This window comes from Ischnura elegans, chromosome 9, assembly GCF_921293095.1.
Source record: "Ischnura elegans chromosome 9, ioIscEleg1.1, whole genome shotgun sequence".
Classification (NCBI taxonomy): domain Eukaryota; kingdom Metazoa; phylum Arthropoda; class Insecta; order Odonata; family Coenagrionidae; genus Ischnura; species Ischnura elegans.
In genome coordinates, this window is record NC_060254.1 from 50,632,443 (window position 1) to 50,646,555 (window position 14,113).

The following is a 14,113-nucleotide window of genomic DNA, read 5'->3' on the forward strand; positions in this document are numbered from 1 at the left end:
ACATTTCTACATCTACATAATACCCTGCGAGCCTCGTATAGGGTGTTTGGCAGAGGGTCATAAATCATCAGCATGCAGCATGCAATTGGACTTCAACATGCACACCACACACTACAAAAAACGTCACGCATACTAACAATTTATACTACCATATGCTGTTGGAAATAATAATAAAATTAAGAAACATGCACTTAGTTTTACATAGGTTAGTAGGCTACACTAAAAGTCATCTAATATATATACATATATGAGTTTTATCGCTGCCGTTATAATCTCTTATTGATCGTGGAAAAAAGACACTCTGAATCTGTCTATTCTACAGTCTCTCTTATTTTATTGATGTGATCGGATCTTCCGTAGTATGTTGGCGTCCGTAACATATTGCTATCTTTGTCAGAAAAGACACTTCTCTTGAATTTATCTAGAGGGTTTAGTCTAATTTTCAATCTACTGTCTGGCAGAGATTTCCCTACGAGTTTATCTAAGAGGTCAGTTACACTAACAAGACTATCGTAACGATTTTCACGTATCTGGCAGCTCGTCTTAGCGCGCGTTTTAACTCGTGTATTAAGCCTTTTTCATGAGGGTCCCAAACACTGGCAGCGTATTCTAAATATTCAGCGGGGTCTAACTAGGGAAAAGCAGCTAATTTCTCTCACTTTGTCGTCGCACTTTCCTAATATTCTTTTAGCAAAACCCATTTTACGATTAGCTTGACCGGTTATTTCCCGAATATGTTTATTCCACGATAGATCATTATTGATTCTAACTCCTGGATATTTCACGGATTCAACTGCCTCTAATTGGGTGCCCCAAATGATATAGCTACGTTGTAGGGAGTTATTCCTCTTCCAGAAATTCATTACTACACATTTTTTTTAAATTTAATTCTGACTGCAATGCATCGCACCACGCTTGGATAGCAGCAAGGTCATTCATTAGTTCATCTCTATATTTGCTGGGACGGATTTCTCTGTAAACTACAGCGTCGTCTACAAATAATCGTAACTCATTGTTTACTACTTCGCCTATGTCGTTTATATAAAGAAGGAATAGGAGTGGGCCCATGACACTACGGTGAGGGACGCCAGAAGTGACTCTAACCTCGGTGCAGTTGTTGTAGAGTTTTATTATTAACTTTCCGTGGGGTACTTTATCAAATGCTTTTTTTTTTATAAAAAAATCGCGTGTACTGGAATGTTGTCTTCTCTGAAGACTAAAATATCGTGGGCGAAAAGCGCTATCTGGGTTTCGCATGATCTACTTTTCCTGAATCCATGTTGAGTTTTCAATAACAAGTTTTGCGCGTTTAGGTGTTTCATTATCGAGCTGACTACGATGTGTTCAAGGACTTTAATGAGATGGGCATTAAAGTAATGGGTCTGTAATTAGATGGCTGTTCATTGTCTCCATTTTTTAATATTGGTGTTACATTAGCGATTTTCCAGTCATTAGGTACTTCGTGTTGCGCTATGGAATTACTGGATATTAAATGCAAGAAGGGGGCAATTTCTGAAGCCAGTTCTCTGTATGCACGAGAAGGGATATCGTCTGGACCAGGTGATTTATTTGGACTGGGTGATTTCAATATATTTTCTATTCCAATCGTAGTAATGTCAATAGGCGGCATCTTTCGTATAATTGTCAACTGTCTCGGATGAGTTCTCGGAAGGCTCGGTGAACACGCTCTTGAAGTAGGAATTTAATAAATTGGTTTTATTGGATCTGTTTTTCAACACATCTCCATTATCGTTTCCCAGCGAACAAACAGTAGATCGTTTACCTTGAACTTCCCTAACATAAGGCCAAATGTTTTTCGGTTATCCCGTAACTGCACAACTAGTGTTTTTCTTTTAAAATTCGTGAATGCATTCCTGAACGCTTCCTTCGTGGTGGCTTTAGACAACTAATATTTTTTTATTATTAACTCACGTTCATTAGCGGATAAATCCGTGCTGACTTTTTTCATTTTAGCATGACACGCTCTCTATCGCCTCAATGATTTTCTCACTTCCGCGTCATACCATCTCGGTTCGCTGCCTTCTTTTACTGTAAATTATTATTTCCTACCCTTTGGAACGGTGAATATAAAACTATGTAATCCACCTTTCTTATTTGGCGTCAGCCAGTCAGATAATTCACCCTAGCATATTTAGCAAAAGAATACCCTCTCTTTCTCTCAAAGCTGTTAAGTTTCTCAATACTTCTGTTTATAATTTTTTAAATTTGGGTCCATTTCTTAGCTTTAAATTCCTTACACTCAGCCCTATCTGTCAATAGAGCATCATTTATGTATTTGCAAAATATTTTAAATAGGCATTAAATTTATGATTCAAAATGAAAATAAATGTTATACTTAGTATTTTTCTCTTACTATCGAATTTGAATACCAATTGCCCCAAAATAATTGTCCTTTTTCCTGTATTTAATCAGAATCTAAAGGCTATTAGCCCACAGAAATTCGAGAGTCGGAAACCATGCGATTCCGTACATGGGCATTGGAAACGAAAGTATTATCATTTTCCCCGGAATTTATACAACGGAAATTATAAAGAAGGATTGTATATTTTAGTTCTGGGATTGTAATTTATAATAATTCTGTAACTTTTTTTGATATTGTTACAATAATACGTTATACTTGACCATTGACGTTCAAATATAAATTTCCATGTAAGCTGAAGCCACTGCAAAATAACGACCATCTTTCACGATAATTGCGGAAAATTTTACCCTTTGATTTTTAAAGGTCTCAATTTATGTGAAGGAGAGTGCCAAATAATCTATATATATAAAAGAAAGTCGAAATTCGTGTTAGTTAGAACACTTATAACTCGAGAACGGCTGCACCGATTTCAATGAGATTTGGTTCTTTGGATTCGTCTCAGGCGGGGTTAACATATAGGCCATTAAAAAAAGGATAATTTCACAAAAAAAATTCATCTCTTTCCTATGGACATGCTTTTAGGAGTTATAGTAACACAACAATTGATAAGTCGGTCAAAACTACAAATTAAATACTTTTTTTGTTTTTACCACTTTAATAACTGAATTTAGTAACAATATAACATTTTAATTACTAAATATATTCAAAATATTAATTAAATTGAAATTACATTTTTAAAATTTAATTCGAGCTGATTGTAAGCCCAGCCGTGGCCCAGCTCGAGTTGACACTTCACTACCGTGTTTGTAAACAAATCTCCAAGCAATTGTTGACAAACGGTAATGTCCATGCTCCGAATCAAAGATGGTTGATTTAGCGAGCAAGAACGAAGATGTGGATGACTAAAACGAGGTAAATTCAAATAGTTCGTACTCTGCATGGATTCGAATCTTTTAAATGTGTAACAAACGAAGACGAAATCACCAACTATCTATCTGAATATTTTAAGTCCTTGGACGTACCTGGCTTACCAAGGCACGATTTACAGAAAAATGTAGTTTCTGTGCTCATGATCTTTCGAAGCCTAAACCAACCATAACTATCCAACGGAACGTGTGTGATCATTAAAAATTGGTGATGAATGTGATTCACGCAACTTTACTCAAAGGAAAATTCAAAGGTTAGGAAGTCCTCATTCCGTAGATTCCATGATCTCAACTCATATGCCCTTTTGAGCTTAAACGTATCCAATTTCAAATTCGTTATGCATTCGTGATAACGATTAAAAAATCGCATGGTCATTCTTTCAATTTTTGTGTTGTTTGTGATCATGTGCTAATGAAAACCCATGATTTTCTCATGGTCAATTTAGCGTGCTATGTTCACGAGTCGATAAACCATCCTCTGTATTTCTTCCTTCGCTTCAAGTGCGTAGCTAGGATAGGGGGTTTTGGGCGCAGCTAATACCACGGGTCTGTAGGGTATAGAAAACTCGCTAAGGTAAGCGGGAAGTGTGGGGGCACTTCCCCCAGATATTTTTTAAGATAAATGGTTCAAAATAGTGGGTTTTGTGGCTGTGTGAATAGTTAAATATGTTTTGTTTGTTAGTCATCCGTCCCCCTAATATTAATAACAAAATCTTTCATAAAAAAATTCTCTAAGCTCTTGGGGGGGGGGGGTTTATCCCCCAAAGCCTCCCCTCGCTGCGTCACTGCTTTGCTTCGCTATATTTATTTAGCTTCATCCGCTTCATCTTGCGCCTGATACAAAACAAAAACTGTTGTTTATCAGAAGGTGGTTGACGCAAGACATTAAACCTGAATGTGTAGGGCTCACCGTGGTGCGTTTACGCATGCAGTACGTTTACGCAGTGCATTTTTTCCTAATAGAGATACTAAAACTGGCGCGCCTTAAGTCATTTAATGCGAATGCTGCTTCATAGGGACTTTTCTTGCACGATTTTGAGCATCAGTCAAGTGTCGGTCTGGGGTTGTGTCAACCTGCCCTCTGAAAGGGCCAAGTGTATGCAACAGACTTGGACCTAAAAACATTTTTTTACAGCTAATAACGCAAATAGCCAACAACTGAATGCGTATAATTTTTATTTCATAAACTGCTTTATTAAACCACAATGCTCAAAATTTCTTAAGCCAAAACGTAAGAAAATTTGTTGAAAAAAATCCGCGTAAACGTGCTCCGATCCACCCCATGTAGATTCAATAAAGAAAATGTCTTTCTGACAAGCAATTTTGGTACTCATTTACGTAGTTTTATTTAATTTGTTTCCTTATTTTATTATAATAAATTAAACATGATTAAAAACGATATAGCCGCTCTTGATTTATAAATGATGTAAGTAAACTGTAAGTTCATTGATTGTTAGGCGGTACGAAGTTCGCCGGGTCAGCTAGTTGTAAATAATGATGAGTTGGGGCTTTTATAACTGAAGTCGTGGCCTCCGTCGTAAAATATACGTGGCATAATCAGCCATAAAGGTATTTTGCGCCTAATGTGTGCTGTCATTGTGGAAAATCTGCAAATGATGCGTATTCATCTAAATCCTCGTATCGGTGCATATAAATCCGCGAGATATAAATTTTCAAAATTTGGGTCCATCACCCTCTTTGGAACCTAACATACTTAATTATGAGGCAGGGCGCATAATATAGTCATTTTAAATTCGCATGGTCCACGGAGCGAGATATTCCCCGTATCAGTCCCGTCGCAGATACGTTAAAACGTGTGAATATTTAATGAGACCATATTCAAGATCATTGAATGGCTTTAAAACTGATATTTTGCTGAATGGCAAAGGAATCATTCACCCATAGCATGTCGTGGTGAGTTGTGGATATCATTCTCATAGCCTATATGATAATCCAATAAATGAAACGCAGGCATCTAAAGCTACGCAGTGTATGATCCTGCATTGATAATTTTAATACATAATGATCATGACCATCATTTTGTTAATCTATAAGTTTATCTCCTTGAAACGTAAAACGAACTACGTCAGCCTAGGTTATAGCAGCGATTTTGTGGCTGGCTTTACCTTCGCCTGTCGCTTTAGCGGCCTTAAGTGGAATATTAGATTCGCAACCCGCATTAGTCGCTCTTTTTACGCCAGAAATGAAGGAGTAAAACTTTCTTGCCGAAGTGCCATCCAAATTACTTCATCCCGTTGGGTTGGTGTATCGTTGAAAATACTATTTATAAAGCGATGAGTTGCTTAAAAAGCTTATTACCTCGAATTTAAGCCTAAATAATTTTATAAAAGCTATTTACTTATATTATTCCGTCAAATAATGTGAAAGTATTACTCATCTTTAATTTATTTTTGCCATTTCAAACTTTTCATCTGTAGGTGTTATTGAGAGTAAAAATTGAATCATTTGATCGTAAAGAATAACATTAAGCAAATTCCACAGTAAAATTCGTGATTCAAATTCATAGATTGCCGGTCCCCGGGTCATTAATGTGGATTCTGCAGCAAAATTATATTATTTTATTGTTCTCCGTCAAGGAAATAATTCACATAATTTCCCCTGCTACAATTCGGTGAATCTGACGTAAGTGATCATTATTTAACACCATATGTATGTAATACTGTTTTCACCATTCCAATATAGCTATTAGATATTGGGTATGAATGAATTGTTTATAATAATTTTCCCCTGGATATGAAGCGTGTCATAAATGTTGACAGCTATCTAGGAAACACAAATTGTCACTAATTTCACCATCATATTATATATTTCCATATACTCTTCTTGCATCGCACTCCAACTTCGGCAGCATTAGCACACTCTACCCCACCCCTCAACCAATTTCCCCGCATCCCCATACTGGCAGAGTCGGTGATTGAGTATTAGTTTCATTACTGCATGAACGATATGATTTGTGTTTTCGGAATTACTATACGTCGCACAGGCGCTGATATAAAGGGTTATTTCATCAAATATATATATAATTGAGAGGGAGGACTGGTTTTTGAGAGTTCAGTAACGGTCCCTTATAGATGAATGCAGTGGCAGTTCTTGGGGGAAGTGGTAATTACATTGAAATGTGACTTGATGCTTTACCGGCGAATTATGTGGGCAAACTGTTCTCTGGATTCCCACCGGGTTAATTCTTTCATAACGGCCAACGTTTTACGGCACTCATCATCAGGGCTGAATGTTGATTTATTTAATTTTTGGTTGCTAAGACTCATTGCTGCAATAAATTTATGATTAAATTATTCCTGGAGTATAGGTCATACTTAGCGCAAAATGTTGTTTGGTAAAAACATATTTTCGCATTTTATACGACCTTTACTCCAGGGATTTTTTAATCATTAATTAAATGAGGTCAAGATAAGTGAGAAAAAAGAAAATCTAATTATCTAAGCAATACATTTAGTTAATTAAAAATATTCTTTAAATATAATAAAATAAAAAGAATGATGCCAGTTCTTTTATCGCTCCTATTTTAAACAGTCTATTTCCTTATGTGACCTTTTTTATAAATAATATTTTCTAACTGTAATTGCGAGATAATTTGATCAACTGCATCATGATTTGCTATCTTTATGACGCAAATGGTGTTGGTATGCGGAAATTAAAGTGGTAATTACACTTCTCTCCTCTAGATGGTATTGGTGTCCCCTGCAACCTCCCTCACCTCTCTTCCTGTATTCCCTACACCTCTACTCCATTAAATTGCATTTCCTCTCCTCTCTTCCCCTCCTACCCTCCAGCTTCTACTTTTAAACTCCCAATTCCAGTAGATGATGTGCAGGCTCCGGGCCATTACACCCAATTAAGCAAAATATCTGAATGTTAAAGGAACATCATCCGCAGGCAAAGGAAATGATTCAATCGAGTCCGCCGTTTTTTCATTTCTCCTCATTTTATTATATATTTTTCTATATCCATGATTCCATTTCAGTTTTTTATAATTTAGTCCGCCCTCACTCTCATCTTTTTTTACGAAATCGATGATTTTTTCAAAAGGACTTGTGATTCTAAGATAACTGTTCAAAAAGGATTGGATTAAATGCTAACAGGATTTGTGGGACTTAAATTTCCGATAATTTTTTAAAGAAATCTTTCTATTTTAGTTTCCATCAATCTACTCAATAAATTCTTTGCTGATTGTACTTTGCGTTTCCTAATATGCATTTGATTTCACATGATCCAAAGCTTCAGGTTTCATTGGCCCCTTTGTATAATATTGCGTCAATGTATTTAAAAATACTCATGAATGAGAGCGCATTATTGCCGTCGCGTTTTAAGAAACCTTTTTCGCACTGACAGAGGTATGCTTACGGATAAACACAAAGACTTGACTCAAGAAACCAATGGGAACAACACATGTTTTTGTTAAAACGAATTTATAAGGGTATGTTTCTGGTACCATGTTTTTTCCACTAATGGAGTTATTTTATTTTTACTCAATTCTTTTTAATTTTATCATTAGATCACAAGGTGCTTGATGTGGATGACTTGTGCATACCAACAATTTATTGGTAGACGCCCTGCAAAATCATTAACATATTTTGATTTCTGATTGGTATTCTTTTTTATTTCATCCTATTCTTTCCTTTTGATTTTTTATATCTTTACACGAATGAAAAAAAACCTATTATTTATTATTTCAAGTATGATATCGAGCATCGATATTCAAATGATGATATCGTGGGTAGAATGACTGCAGTGAAAAGAAGGCTAACTTCAAGTCGTCTCTGTAAACCTAAAGTACGGTATTTTCCAGGTATTCGGATCGGAAAAGTCCAATTTAAAATTCAATTTGAGAAATCCAATCCAAAGTTTTTTCCTATGCATCATCCCATTTCTTCATACCAACACCGACAGAATCAATTATTTACCCTAGTTTTTCAAATATAACTGCTCAAATTTCCTCTCACAATAATTACCGTAAGAACTATACGTAGTCATCTGAGGACGTTAAACTTCAGTTGTGATAGACCTTTTGAGTGACAAAGCTTTATATATGCCAATGCTCTAAAGTAGAGAAATGAATTGGCTAGAGAAATCATGGTGGAAAATGTGGAATAGCTTAGATGCACCACAATTGTTTTACTTGTTGATCATTTATAGGCTAGTAATTTCCCCTTCTATATAGTCAGGTCAATTTCAACCACCATCCCTATGTGAGAGCGAGAAAAACTGACTATCTTCCATTACAAAAGGCTTATAATTCGGGCGTACCCTTTTGTTCTCCATAGTATCTATGATAATCCTTCTATCTTTTGCTAATTTGCTAATGGGAGCACTCCCATCTCATCTCTCTCTGCGGCTTATGTTCTCCTCAGAAACTCTGTACCGCTTTCGTCGCTGGACGGAAATTCGCTCGGAAGGGGACTGCAAGAATTGCCCAATCCATTCCATATATAGTCTCTTCAGTCCCCGTATTCGATGTTTGAAGACTTACGGACGATTCAATGTCGTTCGTTTGCCTTTTAAGTTAATTACAGAATGGATGGCACCTCTTTGAAATTTTCCTCAACTCCATCTTCCTTAATTTGCAATTCACTCCTAGAGGCCTTGTACAGTTCGATTAATCCGGTCGCCCCTTGACTGAGTCCCTTTTATGGCTGAGACCGTGTTAGTCCCCATCTGGTATGTTAAGCCTGTCCTTTCACCGGACAAACGACGCGCAGTGATATAATGGTGGTCGTAATGAGGTAAATCGACGGATCACTATGAAAATCGCAGAGGGCTGCGGTGATGACGGTTGCAAAACTAAGGTCAAATAAAAAAATTTAATGATATTGGCGCAAAAATTTGGATTAATAAAGCAAAGATTTCCCTGAAGGCAATACGATATTTTATAAAGGGAGCATTTCTTCTTTATATCCTGAAACTTTCCTATATATTGGTCCATGAAACCTACTATGCGGTTGAAGAAAAAGTATCGCGTTTATTCATTCATTTACTTCAGAAACAGCGAATTGACATCGATATTTACTGATTTTACTATGATTTGGATTTATGTTTCATTATATCATTTACTCATAATGGTGGAAGCAGCTAGATTAATCTCCATTTAGCGCTCATTTGCCTACCGGACGCCTGAAGACTTTTACACTGCCTTAAAGTCCCTTCGCCCGTCATAGATTTTTGTATAAGAAGTTTCCTTTGGGTCACAGCCCCCGGGAGGCCAAGGAATGCGTCTTCCGCCCTTCCTCAATTTTACCTTGGGTCAAACTTCAGAGAATGCATTTATTTCTTGGCTCATGATCGATCAAGCGACCATTACGCTAATTAGGTTGGGAGCCACTGGAAACTCAAAGGCTACACGCTAGACGTAGATTGCTTGAGCAGTTGAGAATGGATATCTTTGAGAGCGACATGGATAACATCATATTTGAGCCGCACTATATTTCCTGTCCGACAGAAAGGATCAATTAGTAGAGATATTTTGCCGAACAGATAGATATGGTAATCCGTTTTTCCCCCGCACGATGAAAGACAAATACTAGGTGTAACTTAGTCTTAGTGACTTAGTAACCTCTTTATTTGCTAACTGTCTGTTTTCGCTAAGTGTCCTAAATTCTTCCGCCGCACGTCTGCGGAGGCGGCTTGCGGGATGGTTTGTAGATATAGATAATATGCAATGCATGTTTTCCCCTTTTAGCTTCCCCACTCACACCCTCAATTTGGAACTTCCTGAACCCCATTTCACGCCCTTTTCTCCTCCACCCGCTTACTCTTGCCACTCCTCTACCTTTCCCATCTCAACCCTCTAAATGGCACTTCAGCAGTAATATAAGGACGATGTAATTCACAAGTTATGTTTCCCGGCATAAATTGCGCATTGCATCGTCCTCCTATTAGTGCATACCCTGTTTCCATTTGCTAAGTCGTCAAAGAGGCCGTAGAATGTTATCTTCTGCACGGTTAGATCCGCGAAATATCGTGTAACACCTGCTCTCTGCCTCGGGGATTGTCTCAAAAGTATGATAATGGAAAAGAACGACTTTGATTTTACGTATAAGGCCGTGTTTGTAAAATTTTAAGACCTACCCATACTCTCGTACCTTTCCATGACAAAGAAAACCGATCCTTGATTGCTTCATTCTATCTAAAGACTTGTTTGAGTTGGAGCGGTGAGTTTCTCCCTTGTTTCAAGTAAAGCTTGTCTCTCTAATGAATATGGTATTAATTTTTGGGAAGTATTATGATTATATTTCATCTCTGAGGCTTTGTTTTACAGACTTTTTCTAGCTTTCATGATATTAAAGGGTTTTATTTGAAGTCATGTGATTTCAATGCTGATTTCAATTTTACCACGTTTTATTATGCTCGCTTTCTTGTTTGTCGGTCCGGGAAAATCTTGCAACTCACATTTCGACCACTTCTTAATTACTTAGAGTGCTGAAATTTACAGGAAAGCTCAGAACTTGATGACAATGCAATTTTCTTACTCTTTTACCACGATCTGAACAGTATTTCGTGTTTTAGGAATAAAAATCAAATCTGGAGTTCCAAAAATGGTCACCAAAATGCAGGCGCTGCAATAATTATAGCTGTATTTAACTGACTTTAGAACGTAACTACAACAACATTCGCCGTAGTCTTGTTGTTACAAAATGCGATTGATTTGCTGGGAAATCTCGGATCGAGACTCTCAATAAGCATTTTTTTTATGTTTTCTACTGTAGCACAACTAAGTCAAGAGCTCCTCCTTATATTTCTTTTAATCCTGAGTAAATCATAGTCTAAACTCTACTTATCGATACATTTTTATCTTATCAATCTTAAAGTAAATTCGATAGCAGTATCACCTCTCTTCATTCCACCGCAACTCAATTTCGCCAGAGATACCGCTGATACCGTGACGTGACTGGGTTTCAGCTTCTAGCGGAGTTGCTTCCCATGCTCTCTATTAATGGGATCTAGTATTTTCGTCACGTCTTTCGCGTGGCCTCGCAACTGGCTAAGACTCATGCCCGAGCAAACTGAGTTACTAGACTGAATGCCTGCAAAGTGGCTGGACGATGATCATCTCAAGGAGCAGAGAGAATGAATGGAAATGTTTTTCTGCTGAAGAGAAACTAAGACCGATTTCCGCAACTATTATTCAATTAAGAATTAGCTGATCACATTTTATCATCATCTTTTATCATATCTCTCTTTTTATCTTTATTTTATTTTTTCATCAATGGTCCATCAGAATATTTGTCTTAAAACTACTATGCATGACATTATGTTTAATATGTATTTGGGTATTTGGCCCAAATTAAAACTATTTTAATAATTTTATGTAAGAAAACTCATTCCAGGATTCTTATTATCAATAACGGACACTTTGTTTCTTCCACAATATATTTAGCTACAAGCTTCACGTTTCGATGGTTTCAATTTAACCAGGGTTCTTATACAACAAATGAAATTTTATTATATTTCTCAATAAATGGAAACCATGCTTTTTATTAAAATGTGTGATTGTCACAAGTAAGCGTCATTGTAATTTTAGCATTTTTTGGATTCCTTGTTTCCTGTCTTCATCCGCGGATCTTCATCGATATCTAGATTTTAACTAATTCCAATTTTTAGATGACTTTTTCTTTAATGTACATCAAACTTTGAAGCCTACGTTTTGTGCTGTTCGGAGTCAAAAGTATTTTTTATCGCATAACTTTCCGTTACTATAATTCCTATGGTTATCACCATTGGTTTTTAGTAAGAACACAGGAAGGTTAATAGGTATTTCATCGTGAATGATGTTTTTGAATTAGCGAGATGTAGAATTTTACTTCGTATATTGATTCTGCTCTGGAGTGACTCCCAAGAAAAGTTGCAGTGAAGAAATTAACGAGACAAATAGGAACTTGGGGAAAATGCGCAAAGAATATTGGCAGTGGGATTTATTGCAGGGCGAAGTTGCTTGCGAGTATCGTCTTCACCGCTAAGATTCAATCATAGGATGGAATGGGAAAGAGTGATGGGAGAAATAAGGAAGGAATGAGGCTGATGTCAGGTGATAGTGAATTAAGAACGATCACGATTAGATAAAGAGCTAGATTATTGGCAAAGGTTAAACATTTCGGGCAAGATCACTTGAAGACGGATGAGATAGAGCTTGAATTTGAGTAATTTTTGTAGAAAACTTTCACTTCTATTTAATTTACGTTATTAGGGAAGTTCAAGGAAACGTAGAGCTGAGTTGAAAGGAAATTTAAATATAGGAATACATCATATAATAGTGAAATATTTGTAAATTCAAATTTTTTCGGTGTGTGATCGTTACCTCCCTGTTTTATTGTGGACATGGTATATAGGTAGATAGGTAGGTACTGTAGGTAGATGTAATTTAGCTGGTGGAATCGAAATGACATAAATTTTATTTCCAATTGATCTTTGAGTATACAATTTTGATTTATAATGACGCTCACAACTATAGTACTAGAAATTCAACGAACGAGTGTTTTTCTTTGAGTGACGTTGATTATATCTACTCCTGATTTTGCCATGTGCCGTTATAAGCAAACAATGAAATGGCAATATCTAGATTCCTTCGATTTACTTGAGTATGGCCCTGAGTTCAGCCCCATTTATCGTGAGGGTCGGTCCGTCATTCTCAGGCATAGGCGTCAGCGTAAAAAGATAAAGAAGCGAAAGATGGGGTCTTTGGGGGTCAACTGCTGCCCCTAAAAGGCGGCCTCGGCGAACAAAAAGGTTCACAAGGTCACCTCAAAATGCCATGGGTTTCCCACTGCTTCTTTACGATATGCCATTCATCACCTGAGTATCCTCTTATGTCGGCGATCGGTTTCGAAAAATGTTGACACTTGCAGTCATACAGTTACTCTTTTTTCTCATGATATTTACGTGACAAATTATTTTTTTCTCTCCACAGTTTGAAATTTTGTAGGTTTAAAATGATTTTCGTACGCTTCTTTTTTTCCATGTTGTTTTATTTCCATTACTCGATCTTATTAAGCCTTTAAAACCCAATGTTGCTTCCAAGCAACATCAAAAATGTTTTAACTTTCAGCTCTATTTAGGAGATGTCTAAACTAAATATTATTTTGTAGTGTAAATTTTAATGACGAAATATTTAGCTGCTGTGATAATTATCATTTAGTGTAAAATTTTCAAGTTTTCAAAATGAAAAAATCTTGAAATTAGATTTCTCCCAGAAACAGCTTGGGTTAGAAAGGGTTAAATATTCGATAATAATTTTGCCTATATTTTAATTTTCACTTTAAATTACACGATTTTATTTATAACGGCTCAAGGGTCCGAATGATCCACGGTATTAATATTAACTGAATAGAATTTACTCACGCGGACCAGTCACCAAAGTTTCAGCTTCATTACGGTGGTATCATGGTGCCGGAACGCACCGAAACGTCGTTCCGGCACTGGTTAACAAAAGACATAGTAGTCAAATAACACTTTTATCAATTTTGTTGCCTCAAAATTTCTAATATTCATGACCAAAACATTTTGTAATAAAATTTAAATTTTAATATGTGATAAAAAACACAAAGTAATATTTTACTCCTAAAAAAAAGTTCAGGAGAGTGCGTTTCGGCAATGCTAATTTTGGCATAACGTCACCATTTCATTTTTATGAAAAAGTTTGTTCCAAAACTCCTATTTTTTGGAAATGCGTAAAGAATGGCAGATGACGCTCATTGGACTTAATAGCAATTAGAGGAGTGGATTATCATTTACATTGTGCGACTATAGCAATCGTCGTCCCCTTAAATAAGTC

The 14,113-nt window shown here is 36.5% G+C and overlaps 1 long non-coding RNA gene across 2 annotated transcripts in view; it reads left to right on the top strand.

Annotated features, from left to right (window-relative positions):
• LOC124165663 overlaps positions 1-14,113 on the top strand; it is a 188,607-nt gene that overhangs the window by 61,558 nt on the left and 112,936 nt on the right. The gene's annotated exons all lie outside the window — the stretch shown is intronic.